The sequence below is a fragment of the Phasianus colchicus genome, chromosome 6 (genome assembly GCF_987193195.1).
Source record: "Phasianus colchicus chromosome 6, bPhaCol1.hap1.1, whole genome shotgun sequence".
NCBI lineage: Eukaryota > Metazoa > Chordata > Aves > Galliformes > Phasianidae > Phasianus > Phasianus colchicus.
In genome coordinates, this window is record NC_143441.1 from 34,197,763 (window position 1) to 34,213,633 (window position 15,871).

At 36.1% G+C, this 15,871-nt stretch overlaps 2 protein-coding genes across 17 annotated transcripts in view; both read left to right on the forward strand.

Annotated features, from left to right (window-relative positions):
* LOC116243275 (macrophage mannose receptor 1-like) overlaps nucleotides 1–4,560 on the forward strand; it is a 41,633-nt gene extending 37,073 nt beyond the window's left edge. For 6 of the 8 annotated variants that reach the window (XM_090142892.1, XM_090142893.1, XM_090142889.1 and 3 more), the window contains 3 exons: nucleotides 155–184; nucleotides 733–1,914; nucleotides 2,813–4,559. The gene's annotated coding sequence lies outside the window, so the exon portion shown is untranslated. Of the gene's footprint in view, nucleotides 1–154; nucleotides 185–732; nucleotides 1,915–2,812 lie in introns of all 8 variants that reach the window. The other 2 variants (XM_090142888.1, XM_090142891.1) reach the window with 2 other exon arrangements.
* A 3,948-nt stretch (nucleotides 4,561–8,508) lies between these two features.
* Nucleotides 8,509–15,871, forward strand: part of SLC39A12 (solute carrier family 39 member 12) — a 43,777-nt gene continuing 36,414 nt past the window's right edge. For 5 of the 9 annotated variants that reach the window (XM_031614423.2, XM_031614424.2, XM_090142908.1 and 2 more), the window contains exon 1: nucleotides 8,511–8,714. The gene's annotated coding sequence lies outside the window, so the exon portion shown is untranslated. Of the gene's footprint in view, nucleotides 8,715–12,395; nucleotides 12,484–13,207; nucleotides 13,294–15,871 lie in introns of those variants that run through there. The other 4 variants (XM_090142910.1, XM_031614425.2, XM_090142905.1 and 1 more) reach the window with 4 other exon arrangements.

A 15,871-nucleotide genomic window follows, 5' to 3' on the forward strand; every position in this document is an offset into this window, starting at 1 on the left:
TCTCCAGCTGGAATGCTCTTTTAGTGGTCTAATGAGGGTCAAAGGATTTATTATTTTTTTTTTCTCATAGCTCTTACATTTGACTTTCAAATAAAGCAAATGTAGTAAAATGTTAATTGTTTTCTTCTGCTTTTCTTTTTTCTTCCCTTGCAAGCCCTGTGGGATCACCACTTCAGTATTCCAGGTAGGCATCTGTGCACTATGTGATGAATCAAAAACCATTTGCTCTGCTTCTCCCTCAGCGATAAAGGGATAATAATGTGTGCTTATCTCACAGAAGCATGTTAGAGTTCAGTTAATTGCTTTTCGATCTTAAAACTGGAAAGTCCCCAAAAATGCCAAGCATATTAACTTATTAGTAGTATTAGAACTGACAGGAATTCTCATGGCTCAATTTCAGAAACTTGTTTACTCTCTGAATTTCTCCCTCTTGAGAATATTTAATGGCCACTTTTATTTCCAACTTTACTTTCTTGTTACTGTCAGGATGAAATTATCTCTCTTTATCATCATTCTTCCAGTAATTGTCCATTTACTGTCTTTCAGTAAGTGCTCATTTTGTTGCTTTCACATTTTCCCAGACTTTCATTAGGTGCATTTGTTTGCTAATTTTCCAAAAAAGTGAAATGGAATTGCACTTAGAGACCATACAACACTGACACATCAGATGTCATCAGTATAGTTGCTTACAGTATTTCTCTCTGTTTTTTCCTGTTTTTCCTTCAAACACAGGAGGAAGAAATGGAAGACTTCAGTTACCTGTGAACAGATTTGTCCTGTGAACTATTACGACACATACATAAGATTTCAGAAAAAAAACTGCTTTTTGAAGTGAAAACTCAGGTTAATCCCAAGAACAAAAGACCTTGTTGGAAAATGCTGGAGAAACGTCGCTGGCATAGCGACTGTGTCAGAAAAAAGCAACCTTGAAGTTGCTGTTTGCTTTAGTACATAATCCGTTCCTGAATAGATCTTCAGTGCCAAAGGAATATAAAGTGACAAATACCATTTCAATCTGTGAAACAATCTTTGTGTTTCTTTAGCACTAAAAACAGATCTAACTTTCTCAGAGGTAAACTGAATTTCTCTGAGGCAAATACAATAATAGAAGAATTGGGAAATACATATGATAGTTTATAGAAGACTAAATGTGGGATTTTTTGTATTACAAAATCATGTCTCACACTCTAGAATTGTAGGGGTCTGGTATACACATGGCTAGCATGGTTCATGTGTTATTGTAGATCACCTAGAAGAAAGCTAATTATGATGTTTGGCAAAAACCCAAAGTTATACATATTTGTCAAAATTGGAACTTGACTGTGAAGACCTAAAGATTTGTCTACTGCTGAGATAACAAAATGGGAACTACAAACACTGCTATGTATGTGGGAAAAATAAAAATATAAAAAAGCCTGTGCAGCAACTATTTTTCTGACAACCTACTGAAAAGCATTTGGTCAGTCCCCTGTAACATTCGAAAAGCATGTAAGAGTTATTAGGAAAAATGCAGCTATAATGTATAGGGCTGTGACTGAAAAAGATACATAAGGTCTAGAAGACGTACAGGAAAAGGATATCAAAATAAATTCTGTGATTGGGTTACAGTGCACAATCAGTTTAAATACACTAGCAGTTTTCAGTAATAAGACAGTGATTAAGGGTCAAATATTATGGAAGTATAGAGAATCATAAGCATTTTAATTGCCATGGGATAGCACAGTGATAAAAATGGATTTACCATATCTCGAGTATAAGTCTGCAAAGATCTGCTGAATATAATTATCCAAGTGTGACCTCTGGCTCTGGAGGGCTATCAGATATGCTTTTCCCCCTTCCATGTGTCTGCTGATTTGATTGTGTCTGCTTTTTTTTAGTGCCAAAACAATCAACTTCCGTTTGCCTGCCACTGAGGTATTATGAAAGCTTGAAGCAATGTTTAATTTTGCCTTGGAAAAGAAAATATATCTTTTTACAAGAACTTGCATGTTTTCTTATTTAATGGTTTCCCTGTATTTGAAGCACAAACCTAAAATGTCATCTCTTTATTTGTATGAAATCATTCGTGGAGCTCAGGACATGAGTAGAAAGTCAACAGACAGGTGTTCTGAAAGATGCTGGGTTTTTTACTTTATTATACTCTAAAGATATTGCTTTGTTATTGATTCAGGTGATTAGCAAGTATGTAGGGCCATGATGCATTATTGTATTCAGAGAAATGTTTGTATAGTACTAGCAATGCATGCATTGCAAGGCCAGAAAACATTTGTAACTGCCTGCTTTAATCAGAGCCCAGATGTAGTAAAGTTTAACTGAATTAACTCGTCAAACTATTCTTGTACCATATCTCTTAATTATTTTATGAAGAGTTTACGTATTTTCCAACAACTACCAAGCATTAGAAACAAATATTTAGTACTCTCCTAAGATTGCCTTTGTAGTGTCAGCTTTGTTTCAGAAATATGCTGGCTTGTTTCCTGCAGAATTTCCTTTCTGTGCCCTTTTTTGCTTCTCAGTTACATTAATAACATCCTTTAATCTTTGCCTTTGGGACTAAATAACGAATGTTCAACTCCATCTTTATCTTTAAATGATGCTCGAAATGCAGAGCAGCATAGTTTATTTCTCCTTCAAATCTAATGATACTTAGAATTCTCAATGCTTAAGCTGTAAAGATTAAATATAGGGCAACAAATAATGTGTTTCTGCATAGCAGCCTTTATGGCAGCCATTTAGATATCTCACCAGTTATTCAGATATGTGTTTTTTTATTAGTTGATCTGCTCTTTTTTTTTTTTTTCTTTCTTTCCAGTTTTCTGCTGTTCTGCCAGCTCTGCTGTTTGTCAGGCTTTGCAGGAGAAAGCCAGCTGTCCTGTTAAATTACCAGTCTTCAAGAAGAAGTCAACCTCAGCTTTCTTTTAACTGATAGATAAGCCTACACTGCCTGAAATAAAATAAAATTTAAAAAAACCCACAACTGTATTCAGTATCTAGCTTCATGACTACAGATGCTCTCATACTGGTCTGGAGATGAGAAATATGTAAAAATTTGTCTGTATCATCATAAATATTGTCAGCTCATTGCTTCTGTTTGTTTCCTTTTTTCCCAATATCTGCAGTTACAGGGCAGTGAGAACCTGAAGAAATGGTTTCTTACTCTTACTGAATTATATAGAATCACAGAATGGCTTACATTGGAGGGGATCTTTAAGATCATCTAGTTCCAACCCTCCTGCCATGGGCAGGGTTGCCAACCACTAGACCAGGCTGCCTAGGATGCCACCCAGCCTGGCCTTGAATGCTTCCAGAGATGGGGCATCCACAACCTCTCAGAATACCCTGTTCCAGGCCTCACCACCCTCTGAGTAAAAAATTTCTTCCTAAAATCTAACCTCAATCTCCCCTCGTTTAGTTTAAAGCCATTGCCCCTTGTCACTACTAGACTGTGTAAAAAATCCTCAAATATGAAATGCTCCCCTCAGATACTGTGGAAGGCCACCATGAGGTCTCCCCAGAGCCTTCTCTTCTCCAAGCTAAACAAGCCCAGCTCCCTCAACCTTTTCTCACAAGAGGGGTGCTCCAGCCCTTTGATCATCTTCATGGCCCCCCTCTAGATCCACTTCAACAGCTCTGCATCCCTCCTGTACCGAGGCCCTCAGGTCTGCATGCAGTACTCCAGATGGGGCCTTATAAGGGCAGAGTAGAAGCCACTTATCCCATGCCACTGCTTATACTTTTCCGCTTTTCCGTCAGCCTGGTCAGCAGCTCCTTGTTTAACCGTGCTGCTTTACTGCCTCATCTGCATGATTTCTTATTCTGGGGAATGGAGTGCTCTTGTTCTTGATGCTTCTTTAAAAAAAAAACACCATCTTTGTGATACCCTCTCTTGCACTTTGGTTGCTATAGTTTTGCTGCTTGAAAGCTAAAAAAGTAAAGGAACACTGACTGTAGCTGACATAATTTTTTTCAGGTTTTACCTTTGTTTGTATACAAGATTGAATTAATCATTACACTGGTTTCTTCTACTTTATAAACATGCCCATATATACCTTGTAATGTAGCTTGGCTTTAAGTCCGTTTAAAACAAGAAATGAAAAGTTTCTTTACATCACTTTTTATTTTTCCAGTCTAGCAAAAACAGTTTAAAAATCACGTTCAAAAGTGAAATAAGACACAGCAATATAAACAAGCCTGTGACCACGTACAGCTGCTCCCTAAGAAGTTTATATGAAATTCACTTCTGCTAAAAATAGAGACTTGCCTAGAGTAAGCTGTGTTTCTTTGTGCTCCCATTTAGGCTCTGCTCTAGTCAAATGCTCTGCGCTGCACATTATGCGATGACTGGCAGGAATGGGGCCTTATGTAAATATGATGGATGAGGTGTACTGAATGAATTCAAGTTCAATAATTTGTGAGTATCTAGCCCGTGTACTTTATCTGTCTTTCCTGTCTCAGGGAATTGAGACATCTGTTGTGATGGATTTTGTATGGCAAATGTCAATCCCGGCCAGTGAGTTATTTTCTATATTTAAATTGGTTTTAGAATGGCATAAATTGTACTTAAACAAGCTCTTTTGTCAGTGAAATTCATCGCAGTCTTATAAATTCATCAGAGATTTCAATAATTCTATCATCTGGGCATGTCCCACAACATTGTATTAAACAAAACAAACTTGTGGTTAAATAGCTATGGCAACAAATACCTATGATGTTATATTTGACAGACAAAGAAATATTTTCAAATTACACTGTTTGAAGCACTCATTATTTAGTCACGCGTTTTTATTTTCCTTAGAAGTTGTTTTGATAGTAAATATTACTCCAATGCTTTGCATTGAATCCATTAAGAAAGTAATTTAGAATTATTGCCAGCCTTAAGCAATCATTACACAAAATTATCATTCCAGTATTTTCTGTGTTCAGTAACTTTGCTCTTTTGTCTTCTCTTTACGTTTATAGTAGAAAAATAGTGAGCAACTAAAAGTGTCACTTTTTCAAGCAAAAAAAACCAACAAAGTCAGTTCTCTCAGCTATGATGAATCTGTGGAAGATAGAATTAATACAGAGCTCTAAAGAATACATTTCTGTCATGATCAGTATTTTTTGCTGTTGAAAAAGACACATTCAAGTCTAAGTAGGGTCATCAGAGCAGTGTTTTGTTATTGCACAGGGAATACAAGGAAAATTGCAAAGAAGGGAAATTTTAGTCTGCTAGTTTTCATTTTCTACTCGTCTGGATTTTTATGACAGTAGTGAAAACCATGTTGCAGAGAAATGAACTGCAGAACTGCAACGAGTTTGCAATTGTGAATAATCATTGGCTCAATTAGCAAATTAAAAATGAAATCTTGGTGTGTTTTAGTAATACTGTTGCAGCTGTCTTCCATATTTGTACAGTCAAACTCTAAATTAATTCTTTGTCTGGGTGATAACTTTTTATTGTGCTGTTCTCATCCTTAATGTTTCACTTATCATCTTTTGTGAAACATCTTTTAAGAGCTCCATTCTCCATTGACTGGATTCTTTATTAAACTGACTGCTTATGAAGATGTTTTATATTTAGTTTAAGATTCTTAGTCCTGGGTTATACAATCGTGGATGAGTTCCCAATTTGAGTTACAGCCAAGACCAGAAATACATAATTCAAAAATGCATATTTCATGCAAATATTTAAAATAAATGTGATGAGAGTGTGTTACTGTCCTCTCCAACCTCCTGCCTGTGGGTGAGGCCAGGATTGCACATTGAGCTTCTGCAGACCTTTAAGGTTATAGCCACCTTAAGAGGACCATCAGAATTAAAAGCACAAATGACCATTTTTTGATGAACCTTTAAAAATTATATCACTGATTACTCCAGTGCTCCCCTGTCAAACAACAGATTATTTTTATTTTCTATGATGGACACAAATACCATTAAGGAAACTAATCTCTTTACATGGGCAAAGCTTATGCTTTTAGGGAGGTGGACAGAGATTGGCTACATCGTTTTATACTGTCAGATTCACCACTCTAAAGCAGATAGGTGTTTACCTAATACTGCCAGCATTTCCACCTGTTCTAGCATGTAGCATTTACTCTAACACTTCTGCAAATCCCCATACTAAGGCACGTGCCATCTTATGCATGGCCCTGCTTCAAAGGCCCATAGCTCACTCTGCATCCTTGAACTGAATGTACAGTGCCTGTCAGATCTGCTAGTAAACAGTGTCTGGAATTCATGCTGCTAAATATGAAAATGTAACTCAAGTCCACGAGGGGTGTACTTGAACACAGCTGGTCTGTTCTTATGTTGGCTCACCCCAGAGCAGCTCTTTCCTGAGTTATGTTAATAATGTAAGTAATATATTTGGTATATTACCCTAGCACCATTAGCCAATGGAGTCAGCTAGGATGATTAAGGTGGATGGTAGGATGATGTCTATGCCTGTTCAGTATTTCCTAGCTTGGCTGTTCCTGTTCAGGTATAAACTCAAGGGTCATGGAAAGCATAAGTCTAGTCATATACCTAAAGCAGCTTTGTGAGCTCTTGAGGCAGTGAGTAACATCTTTTAACTTCACCAGGCAATGACTTCCTTATCTGTGGAGCATTTCTCAACCCTTTTTCAGAATTATGTGCTGTGTCACTGTCTTATATATAAAAAAACTACCTAAATTACTCTTATGTTATTATTGGTCTGCTAACAACTGGAAGCAATCACTGCAATTTAAGACAATATACTCATGTTTAGCATGAGTTACCACAAACACTTTTAATTCCTTTTGCTTTTAGAATAATGGTGTTTCCAAATGACTTGTATGTTAAAAATGCAATACATTGCTAAAAAAGCCAGAAGAAAACAAAAGCAGACTGTGTTGATACGAAGCTAGCTGAAACCTGGAATACAACAGCTTAGAAAGAAAATTATTTCTCTGTAAACAGCTTGAAAATAAACAGTTTAATTTGACAGTTCCAGTCTGGGGACATGACATTTACAAAGTGCACCAAGGATTGTATTTAGCAAGTTAGATATATATTAACAGTGAGCATTTGGAAAAATATGAAGTTCAGGATTGGGGGAGGATTAAGTGCTTTAGTTCTGTCAAGAGAGACACAGGGAGAGAAATAGTTTAAACCAACATCAGTTCCTGAGGAAAACTGGTGAGAGAGAGAATACTGTCAAATCAAACTTATCAGTTATCCCATAGAAAGGAACATTTGCACTTAACTAGGGTGATACATTACTAACATTATATGAAGTCCTGTAGAAAATATCTGGATTATAAGTAATTATTTTTACAAAAGTGCTCCGGTAATTTTCCAGAGGTACATGCAGTAAGAGGCAGTAGAAACTTTGATTTTTCTGAGGTAACTGAGTGTGGGATGAATAATAGTTGGCAGAGAGTGTGCCCTAAGACATCAACAAAATTGCATGAATCAAGATTTTCTGCAGAAATGCAGGTTCATCTACATTTGTGGTGAATCCAAAATACATTTATTTGTAGTTGAAATTTGGGTAAGAATTCATCATTTAATTCCTTTGAAATGCTGAACTAGTCACTATTTGAGTCTATATTTAAAGCTTACTCTCATGTCACCAAGAGGCAACTCCCTGTAGCTTTCTATTGCAATGAGCAAGCTGTAGGACTGGATTCTTGGAAATAAATCTATGTTTTTTCCAGGCATTGATTTCACTAATCATAAGCTTTAGTGTATGTCATACTGTGTGTATCAACCACCTAACTCAGAAATATTTTCCTTGTGTTGATTTTTAGAACCAAGTACCTTATGGAATGTGTGAGAGATGGGCAAAAATGTTGCAGATTACTGCTTTTATGCATAAGTACTAAAGTTATTACTTAAAAAACAACATATTGATACCAGGAGCTGAAATCAAATGCCTACTACAAGTACTCACTAAGAAATACATGTGCAAATGAAAGCATTCTGCTAGTTCTTCTAGAAACTAATCAAGAATATTCAGTTTCTGCTGCTCATGACTGCGAGTACCCCCAACTTGGTATTTTTGAAGCTGTGGTCTCTATGTTTTTGAAGGACATACAAAGAGAAGTAAAATGATTTTGGAGCAGAGAAACAATCTGAATGTAAGGAAAACAGTTCTCCTGAGATAAACAGGTGAATGCATGTATGGATTAAAAAATGGAAATTAAAAAAAGAAAAAAACAGAGAAAGAGTTACTGGAGATAAACTGTACTCAGAGAATCAGAGAAGTCATGAATTAATCGACTATTCATGTTTGATTTTGCCTGGTTTTACTGCTTATTATTACTTACAATACTTATTGAGAGATAATACTTACCAAGGCATTACTGTTAATTGGAATTGCAGCATATTTAACTGAATCAAAATTATCTTCTGAAATAGATCAAATTCATTACAAAACAAATTTGAGAATATATTTCTTCTAAATATTAAAACTAATATTTACTTTGATAATAGTTTTCATTCACACTAAAAATCCATGTTTTTCAACTGTAGCTGATGGTGGTATGGGAACTGTTGAGTCACGGCCTGAACCACTGATTGATCACCTGAGGCAAGCACTGAGTCAGCCCTGGGAGCACAGGTGAAGGTGATTCAGCTGTGCGACCAGAAGGGGTGGAGCCTGGCTGCAGCTCTCCTAGACCCCATTTAAGGGCTGACTGCCACTTGGGGAGGATCTGTTTCTGGAGATCTCTCCTTTTGGAGTTTTCTACTGCTGGCCTAGGATACAAGTGAGCATTTCATTTTTGATTGTCTCTTTCCACCAGGATAATCTTTCTAACGAAATGTCTGTAAAATACTATCCTAGTGATGCTGCTCTTCTAACTGTACATTTGTTAATTGTGCAGTGGTACAGACATCTGCATCAGGGATGATTGCTGTAAGCTCTCAACTGTTATACAAGTTATATGTATAATCACTAAGTCTAGGCCACAATTCCTCTCCTCTAAAAGCAGTCTTCTAGAATAGGCCAGATAAACTGCCTCTTAGATAGTCTCTTTTCTTCTAGTGATACTATACAGGGAGTCTAGAGTGACTATATTCAGAAGTGTGACAGCTTTACAGTAAAGTCTGAAGTTTTGTATTAAAAACATGGATAATAGATGTAGACCTGTGTATTTGCAATGTGAAAGATTTAGTTCCAGTTTATGGGTTTCTTAAAGAAGAGGTAGTATTAAGGAGTATGCCAAGAGGAAATGCTGTGGTTTATTTATCTCTCATATGCACATACTTCCCTCTCTCAAAATGACAGTAAAGATGGTGTTTAGCAACTTTATATGTCGTATTTTTGTTTCAGCAGTAGGAGAGCAAACTGAAGATAATACATAGCCAGTCATCCTAAGATACAAACAGGTGGTCTCTGAGTTTATACTTATTCTCTTTAATAGACAGAATTTTCTGTCTATAGTCAGACAATTCTGAGTCACTCAAAATGTTGCAGCAAAGCTGTACAGGGAGACTTGCCGCTCAGAATGGGGAGGAAATCCAGTACATTGGATGCAGACTTTTGTCTGAAGGTGTACACAAAGAATGAGTTCTTAAAGCCAGAACTTCCACCTCCCTTTTTTTCTCCTTGACACTGATTTATGAATAACCTTAATTTTCTTCTTAAATAAATTTGCCCTGGCTTTATCCTTCATTCTTATCAGGGTTTCTGGAAAACAAAATAAAGTAAAATAAAAAAAAAATTCTAGGTAAGACCGAAACCAAACTTTTTAATAGAGAGTTAATTAAAAATTTCCCTCAACGCACCATGCTCTGCATACTAATCCACTTAATGCTTTCTTTTTCTAGCTAACAACTGCCAGGCATTGACTTGTTCTACTTGGCTACTTCTGAACTTTACAGTGAGCTGCCGATTGTATGTTGTTAGATCTAGTCATTAATGAATACCCACTTTAAGCTCAATTAAGTTGTATAAAGTGAGATTAAACTTCACACTTATGATTTTCCAGACTTGTTTATATGTGAATTCGTGCATGCGATACTTTAAAAAGGCTCTTTCTGTGAAGCTGGAAACAACACTGAGCAAAACTGGGAGTGGGAGTTTTTAAAAATTAAAATGAAAATGAGAGTGATTATTGATAAGAATGATGTGTTAAATAGAGATAGGGCAAATTCTGCAATCATTACATTGATGTTAAAAAGTAATATTGAAGAGAGGGTATGATAGAAACTGTAACAAACTTTTTGACAAAGCAATCCTTTATTTTCCTTTATCATCTTTCCAAGCATCATAAGGTAATTAATACTGAATTCTCTTTTTGCAGTTGCACTTCTATACATAGCAATATAAATATAATGCCATCAAATAACATATAAGAAAACAAGGAAAACAGATCATTGGCAATGAAAACAAATGAATAAACACAGTGTTTATGTAAAAAAAGACAGAAAGGGAAAGCACAAATAAGAAAGAAAAAAAGTTATTAAATATTAGAGTTAAGGATATTTTTCACAAAGGGAGCATGAAAGTTACACAATATGCAGCGTCTGCAAGATCTGTGGGCCCAGATTTTTAAAAATTGAAAGGGTTATTTCTTCTAAATTTCCCATTGCTGCCTTGATGAAAGGACAAGTTTAATACATTCTGTTACTGTTTTCTCCACAATAGGTTATAATTAGAACTAAATAGAAAATTCAGACAAGCAGTTCTTGGAACAGTATGTGGGAGACCACAGGTACTGATTAGGAATAGATTGTCTGGGTGGTAAAATCGCTAAATCAGTAATTAGAGCTTAAAATAACAAGCGAAATCACATTAAGTGATAGTGTTGCAAATACTTGTCCTTGATTATTTTCAGCTGAGTATTAGAAGGTTTTCCAAACTCAGGACCACAAGTGTGATTAGCTTTCCTACCACCAGTTTCTTTATAACAGGTTGTCTTCTGGTACTTGACAGAGACTGGCTTTAGTCTCCTTGAAAACTAGCATCTTGTATTGTTTCCTTAATGTATCTTTATTTTTATTATTTATTTGTTTATTCATATTCGTTGTTATCATTCCTAGAATCCTACATGTGTATTCATTAATAAGTAATGTGAGTTCTATGTTATTATTTGTGGTATAAGAATAACCTTAATTAAAAAATATATCTTATTTTTTTTTTAACTTATCTGTGTTTATTTTCTGGATATAGCAGAAAGTATTCAAGCAATGAGCTGATGTTTTTGAGATGGTTAAAAAAGGAGGAGTCTAAATTCTCCAAAGTTTTTTTGCTGTGAGGGTGGTGATGCACTAGAACAGGTTGTGCAGAGAAGCTGAGATGCCCTGGAGTCGTTCAAGGCCAGGTTGGATGGGGCTTTGCCCAGCTTGGTCTGGTGGAAGTTGTCCCTGCCTGTGGTAGTGGTGTTGGAACCACATGATTTCCAAAGTCCTATCCAACTCCAAACAATCTACGATTCTTTCAAAACCCATACTTTATTCATTGCTGTTGGTTTTTGCATTGATATGAAATAATAATAAGCATGTATAAAACTACAAGTAACTTGGATAAAATGAGTAAAAACCAGAAAAAAAAGTCTAAGAATAGGATGTGCTTTTGCCAGTACTGTTGCCTTCAAAAGCTGGATGAATTACATTCAGTTTTGTATTTTATAATTAACAGCAATTTGAGATAAATGAATCTAATTGACTTATCTATACTATGCTTTTGTTTTGTTTTGGAGCGAACTTCAATTTCAGACTTGGATGAGTGTATATGTATTTTTAGTAACTTCCAGATGAATTTGCTAGAATGAATACAAATATTTAATCACCGAGAAACTGAGTACAGTAAAAGAGATTGAAAGATCTGACAGTAGAAGCACAGTCTCAGATTTTTCAATCTAGTGACGCTGCATGTTAAATTTAAGTAATCTTATACTCTATACTTCTAATGGTTTTAAGTTTTCTGATATTTTCAGTAATGTAACTTATTTAACACAACTAGAAAGGACTAATTCTGCAACTTTTTTTAGTTTCTGCTTTCATAGAATATAAAAATTTTAGCTAAATATATCTTTTAGTTTCCATTTAGCTGTTAAAATGAACTAATTAATTAGCCATAGGAAAGTACTTTTTTTTTTTAACATATTATTAATTCATTGATCTTCTGAATAAAGGAGATGCAGTAGATGAAATCCATCAGGACTTCACTGTAACAATCATGTGTAACAATTTGTATGGTACCAAACAGGAAACTACTCACTAAATTGAAGGATTTTAGAAAAATTGAGGATGAGTAAATAATCTAGAAGGTTATGAGTTGCTTTGAAAATGGCTTGATTGAGGTTAGTAGTAACTTAGAGGTTACTATTGAGATCTTCCATGATTCAACTATTTAGACTATTGTTATCTAATAAATAGATAGCAATGACATCATTTGCTGAGGACATTGAGTCAGAAAGCAACAGAGCATAATTGGGCTTCCGTGCAAAACGAACTAGAGGCTTGGAATTTTGGACATGGAGTGAAATACAGTAGTACAAAAACAGTATGAGAACATACATCTAAACCACTGTAAGAGTAAAAATGTTTTAGAAATATTTTATCAAATATGGTATCTAGCACAAAGAGACTTTTGGGTGTTTGTCAAATATAAAAGGATGGCTATCCAACAGGAAAGGACCATTCCAATATGATATGTTGTAGTGGAAGTGTTAAGTCATGGCTTGAAACAGTGATTGAGCAATTGGTGGGAAGGCAGGGCCAACCCAGGGGAACTCAGGTGTGTGCAATGCATCTGAGTGGTCACAAGGGGTGCAGCCAGGATTCACCCCTTTCCAGCTTTCATTTAAGTGTTTGTAGTGGAGGTAAGGGTATCTTGCTGGACATCCCAGCTTACCTTAGGTATTCCAGGAGTAAGCAGCATTTTTTCCTTTGTTCCTGTGTCCTCAGCTGTTGCATCTGAGCAAATCCTCACTTGCTGCAGCCTAGGACTTTGCTACTCTGCTATCATTGCTGTGTTTCCCATTGAGTTACAGAATTACACATGATCAGAAGACAATGTTGGAAATGAAGTGATACATAACTCTGTTTCCTACATGGTAAATAGCATAATTGTTAAAATAATTTCTTTATTTTATTACTAATTGATGCTCTGTGCTGCAGTGTTATGTAGTTATTCATGTGTAATCATATGTTTAATGAAACTGTAAGTGCTTTGGGTTAGATGATATGTTCTTAGTAAAACCAACTCATGTTTTTATCTTTAGAAACATAAAGAAACAGAAATGAAGAATGCACATGATAGATTCTGGTAGCATTCCAGGACATAACAGGTGGAAAGCTTAATAACTCACTTTCTTCATCTTTATAGTATAAAAGGAGGTAAGATAGCTGAAGCTGATGCTGAATCATAGAATGGCCTGAGTGAGGAAGGGCCTTGGAGGAAGTTTTTCACACAGAGGGTGGTGACACACTGGAACAGGTTGCCCAAGGAGGTTGTGGATGCTCCATCTATGGAGGCATTCAAGGCCAGGCTGGTTGTGGCTCTGGGCAGCCTGGTCTGGAGGTTGGCGACCCTGCACATAGCAGGGGGTTGAAACTAGATGATTATTAACCTTTTCAACCCAGACCATTCTATGATTCTGTGACCTCAAGGATCAGTAAGTTCCAACTCTCCTAACACAAGCATGGCTGCCAGCTGCTGGATAGAGTACTAGATCAGATTGCCCAGGACCCCATCCAACCTGGCCTTAAACACCTCCACATGCAGGTATCTCCTGCTGTATGTAAGTTCTTGTTTAGATTTAGTGATACTCTTGAATAGTCTTCACAGTTACCTTTGTATCCATTTTTTTTGCTGACCAGAAAATCAGCAATGGAGAAGTTGTATGAGGCTGAAGTTTGTAGTAAGATAAGGGCAATTAATGAGACCTAAGAAGGTCATGTAAAATAATGTTTTGTTAACCCATCTAAGTTTTTATGCCAGTCATCTGAAGACAATAGATGTCAAGAATTATTTGTGTGGTATGTGGAAAAAATATTTCTGAAGGTACACTTGTCAAAACTTAAGAGGCTTTGCTGGTCTAGAGTGGAAATAATCCATGAATTCCTTTCCTCTGTTATAAATAGATTTCCAAGTCTCCCTAAGGAAACTTGCTGTTAACGCATGAGTCTATCAGTCCTGAACTAATATAGGGCTTGTTCCAGATATACATATTAATATGTGAAACTATATCAATGTATATCTCAGATCATTTCAGTAGAATTCAGTCATTTTAATTAATTGGCACTCTAAATATATGATATTGTTCGGATTAGCATGTGAGGCCAATGAGGCTGAATAGACTGTAGTAATTTTAAAGCACTGATTTTTATTTTTTTTATTCAAGTACTCTGGCATTAATTCATTGGCTAGAATGCTTTATATATAGAAGTTAGAGTTAAATTTCTTGCAAAATATAGTCCTTTCATATGTCAGTATGCTGCCTATGGCTGTAATTGTAGTAATGCGCACGCATCACGTTAATAACATGGGGGAAATCTGCAGTAGTTCAGAATTCTATGTATGCCAAAATTGCTGTGATTAATAAAAGGGCAAAAACCACATTTGCTTTGTCCATCAAAACAAGATTTACAGTATTTAAGGAATAAGAGTTATATAGCTGCATTTCTCACTTAAGCTGTAAAGTTCAGCAGGGGTCTTGCTAAAATGATGCCTACATCCTCTTCCAATTCTGCTGTACAAATAAAACTAAGTGGCTTGCCAGGTTGATGGAGCTCATGGGCACGTCCTTGTCATCTCTCAGTGAGTCCTCTAGAGAGTTTTCCTATTCACATGTAATTTATTCACTGATCCTTTGAAAAATAGTAAATTGCAGAGTGCAGTTATTCATGGCATTTGTGAATGGGCAACTTGCTTTTGTTCTTGCAGCAGGTGCGTAGGTGGGAGAAAGAAGACAAGCTGCAGTGAGTCTTACTGGCTCACTTAAAATTTAAACAGCTGAAAATCCTGTAATCAAAGAGGGCTTGCTGCACATGCTTATCATATTCTGTGTCTGATTATGCTATTTGGAAATTGCCTTCACTCCTAGTCATGGAAGTTTGGGGACATAATAATATGAGCTTGCTTAGTCATAAAAGAGAGCACTTGTGCATGAAGATGTGCTTTGTTTGAGATCATGAATAGAAACATGAAATACAATATGATTTTGGGGAAATTCCTATCTTTAACACATTCTTATCTTTTCTGATAACATTTTACTGGGATGCTTAGCAGTGCTGGTCGGCAATTTGTTACTCTCTTCAAGTATCCCTCCATGATGTAAGTTCAAACTGATTAAAAATGGTGATTTATCTCTGCAAATTCTTGATGTCAGATCCTTGCTTGAGCACAAGACAGTCCTGAACTAAGTATAGAATCAAGTTTAAAAAGTGTCATTTGCTTATTTAAGTTTGCCGTGCCTTGGGTTTTGGTCATTTTTCATGTTAGAAGGGCAAATTGCTTTGTTTTGAGATACCTGGTTCTGCAATACCTCTGGGGGCTCTTTCTCCATGCACATTGTCATTCTACCTTTTTTTTCCTTTCTATTGAAAGATCACCAGAGGACATGCAATTAAATTTAAGCCGAAGTGTGAGAGACTGATATAAGAAATGAGAGAATTATATTAGTGATGGTTGTTTCTTAAGGTTCTGAGTCATTTCACTGTATCTGTCAGCAAACTTGTATTAGGCATCTAACTACATGGCTCAGTTGTTATCATTGCCCCATTTTTTTGGTTGACATAATATCAGCATGGGTAGGTAGCAGGGGAATAATGCTATTACAGAAGAGTTTGAAATAAAACAAGTTAGCAATTGGTTTCAGAAATCATGTAAAAAGTAGTCCTCCAATTGTTGTGCAGACAGAAATATTCCTAGCTGACAGCTCATGACTGAAAGCAGAGGCAATGCTGTGATGTT